The sequence below is a fragment of the Mandrillus leucophaeus genome, unplaced genomic scaffold, assembly GCF_000951045.1.
Source record: "Mandrillus leucophaeus isolate KB7577 unplaced genomic scaffold, Mleu.le_1.0 Scaffold543, whole genome shotgun sequence".
NCBI classification, from domain to species: Eukaryota; Metazoa; Chordata; class Mammalia; order Primates; family Cercopithecidae; genus Mandrillus; species Mandrillus leucophaeus.
The window spans coordinates 610,986-615,301 of NW_012105842.1; positions in this window are offsets into that span (position 1 = coordinate 610,986).

Sequence of the window (4,316 nt, forward strand, 5' to 3'; positions counted from 1 at the left end):
CCACTGCTGCTGGATTTCAAGATGGGGGAAGTGACTATGAGGCAAGGAATGCAGGCAGTCTCTAGAAGCTGGAATAGGCAAGGAAGCACATTCTCCCTGGAGCCACCAGAAATAAATGCAGCCCTGCCAACATCTTTACTTTATCTCAGCAACACGAACTTATGACTCTCAAAACTGCGAGATAAGAAAGTTGTATTGTTTTAAGCCACTAAATTTGTGACCATTTGTAACAGCAGCAACAGAAAGTGAATACAGGCATCAATTAAATTATATTTAGAAAGACTCTAATGATGTAAAATCTATGTTCATGTAATCTTAGGCTAAAATTCAAGTATTCAATTCAAGAAAATATATATATCATATTAAATAAATATGATATTGTTCAAACTTCCTTCAGTATTGTAAACCCTTGCTATCTGAATATATTAACATTTAATAGCAGCCAAAACATAAGACTTAGAGTTAAACATTTATTTGAATATCATTTGTTTCATTTATTAGCTCTTGTGGCCACAGATTAACTATATAAACATGATGATCTTTGGCTTAGCCATCTGACCATCTGTAAAACGGGGATAATTATTTCTACTCCATATGATCTTTGTGAGTTTTTAGTGAGATGATACACAGCTTAGTAAACACTGGCACATTACACACACTGGGCAGATGGTTAGTTGGTGGTAAAACCATTGTTCATAGCCTTTATTCCATCTATTTCATAAGATCAAGAAAGCAGTTACATTAAACATTCTTCCCACTTCAGTATTACAATCAATTTTAAAGGATGTATTTAAATGAAAAGTTTTGGTATCTCCAATGCATATCTAATTGGTATAGTGTCAGACAGATTCCCAGAGAAGAGTGAAAGGGTTAAAGGGTGAAAGCAGGTACCATCATGCAAGCAGCTATTTCGGCTCCTTAGCATCTGTTTACTTAAGCTTAATCAATTCACCACTACTTATTTTTTGAAATCAATTTCTTGCCTTCAATTCTGTAGCAATATTATACCATACTCCTCCAATGGCTTTAACATCAAAAGCAGCAGAGTTTTAATGGCAAAGCCATAGAGTTGTGTTTTGGGGAAGGTGGGATGAAGAATCATCACTTGGAAACTAATAACTGCCCATACATCTTGAAATGCCATAGAATTAGACTAGAGGAACTGGATACATTATACATCATCTAGTTGAACAGCATTTTATGTATAAAGATAATAAGCTCCAATATCTTAAATAACTTGCTGAAGATTATACTACTTTGGATGCTAAGAATAAATCCTTGATGTTCCTTCTCCTAAAAATGCATACTTTATGTTTCAGTGTTTATGTATCATTTTATAACAAAATCCCTTCCTTATGTTTGCATTCTTAGTGTTGAGCTTTTTATTGAAAGCAAAAACTGCTCAGTATTCTTAGAGTAGAGCTGTTTGCTGTTATTTTGCCTGTAAGGAAGAATTCTAACCCATGGGGCAGCAAGAGGCATTCTGCTGTTGTCAACAGAGAAGGCAACGGGGCAGGAGGTGAAAAGACTGAGCAATATTTAAAGATCCCTTACAGCAAAGTTCACCCAGGCGTTTCTCTCAAATTCCCAACCCACTCCCTCCCACGCTTCCTTAAGAACAGGTGTGACCCCTGGAACATCAGAGAATCAGCAGGGGTAAGTGAAAGGTTATACAGAGTTGAAAAGGAGCAGAAAATTTGAAAAAATAAGCATATTTGATAAACAACACCTGTCTTCTGTAAAGGTTTCAATATTTACACTTAACATTATACCTTTAGTTCTGAAAGAGCAAAAGACTGATTCATCTTGATCTATAAGTTAATGACATAAATAAGCATACATAATAAAAGATAGAAATTCTAAAGGTCAAAGACCTTATTATAGTTATTTTGAAATTTATATATATTATTTTATAAAATCATAAAGGCATAGAATTGAAATACCTCACACTATCACTTAGACCAGTCTCATCTGTTCTAATTATTTTATTCTCACAGTTTGAGGGCTTATCTATTAAAAGTTCATAAGCTAGTTTTGACAGTGAATAATGAGCAATTTTTCAGATTTAGTCCATGCTGACATTTCGGCTCTCTATTTGATGATTGTTGACTTCATTAGGTGCGCTTATAAAATAGTGCTTAAAATCTAAAACGGTTGGAGACTTCAAATTAAACTACAACATAACCTACCACTGTTAACCTAAAGAATGTTGATTGTTATGTATTAACTATCCCTATGATGTTCCAAAAGAAAAAAAAATTGGTGAACTGATGTATTAATAGAAGTGCAGATTTTCATTTTACTGATCTTTACCAAAGTGTATTAGTCTGTTTTCACCCTGTTATAAAGATATTACGCAAGACTGGGCAATTTATAGAGGAAAGAGGTTTAATTGACTCATAGTTGTACATGGCTGGGGAGGCTTTAGAAAACTTACAATTAAGGCGGAAGGTGAAGGGGAAAGCAAGGACCTTCTTCACATGGCAGCAGGAGAGAGAAGAGTGAGGAGTGAATAGGAAAGAACCCCTTATAAAACCACCAAATCTCATGAGAACTCATCACTGTCATGAGAATAGCATGGGGGTAACAGCCCCCATGATCCACCTCCCTCCAGGTTCCTCTCTAGACACATGGGGATTATGAGGATTACAATTTGAGATGCAATTTGGGTGAAGACACAGAGCCAAACCGTATCACAAAACATTGCCAGTTGATAAACTTGATAGGTTATATTCAGCACAGGTAGGAAAAAAACATAGTGTAACTGCATGGTATATTGTTTTCAAGCAAGAGATTAGGGCCTATTTCTTCTACAATACAGGATATTTCATATATATATATATAAATTTTTAGTCAATATTGGTTTCTAAGTGCTTGAGTGATTTCATCACTTTTTTTTCCCATTTTTAGTAAATTACACAGATTTTTTCTTTAGTATTGAAATAAAACTAGTTCTTTATTTGAATAAAGAATTCATAATTTTAAAAAGAGACTTTTTCTAGCTTACTTAAATCAATGATTTCACATATCAAGGCCAGCCATCTTCTTGACTATTTTGTATATGATTAAGGTAAATGAATTATCAAAGTCTTGTTTATGAGATTTTTTTTAAAAGCCAGCTACTGCTAACAGTTACCTGAAAGTAATATATCATGGTTATGTTTTTTAATTAAAATTTTTATTTTTTGTGTGTATATAGTAAGTGTATTATGGTTAAGTTTTACAAGTTTCTTGCCTCTTGAGTTTTGTAACTACATACTATTTGCTAATTGCATTTACATAGCAGTACATGCCACTGGGGAGAAAAAAATCTGAAGGAAAATAAAGTCAGAACTGGAGGAGCGGAAGTTAAAAACTGAAACAAACATGGTAATGTAAGAGGATTATAAATAAGAAATATTAATTATGAAAATGTAAAGAATGACTTCATAGTACAAATATACCAACAACATGAAGCTTCTGACATTTTCCTTCCTTACAGCTACAGAGTAGGAAAAAGGAGTGGGAAATACAAGCCTGTGTGTCATAGATATATGTCAACCCATAAACAAATGTATAACTTAAAAAGACTGTATCCAAAAGGTAAGTAGGCAGTGTTAAGGTTTTTATTTATCTGAAGACAGCAACGTATTTTAGCCAAAAACGTACTGATTTTTGATCAATCTGATCAAATGATTGATGACTGTTTAACATTTTTGCACTCTTTAAAGAGCATCCTTTTATCAGATAAAGTTAATCTGAGTGTCCTATATTTACTTATCAGTTATAGAACTGCACAATGTTCTATGGGTTAAATTGTTTCACCTAAAAATTCATATGATAAAGTTCTAACCTCAAATATTGCAAAATATGAATGTGTTTGGAAATAGGGTCGTTATAGATGTAATAAGATGAGGTTTTATTGGAGTAGGGTAAACCGTTAATCCAATATGACTGATGGCCTTATGAAAAGGAGAAATTTGAAGAGACAAACATGTACACAAAGAGAATGCTATAATAACATGGAAGAAGAGATGAGATGATGTGTCTACAAGCCCAGGAACATCAAAGGTTTCTAAAAAATTATCAGAAGCCAGGAGAGAGGCACATAACAGATTCTCCATCATATTTCTCAGAAGCAACCAAGCCTGAAGATACCTTGATCTAGCCTCTAGAACTGTGAGATGATGTTTTCTTGTTTAATCTATTCAGTTTGTGGTACGTTGTTATGACATCCCTAGCAAATTAATACATAATGTCGCTGAATCACTGCTCCTGTGTATTAGCATGGATGTCTGAAAAGGTGGCATATAAATAGATATAGATGAAGAGAATGA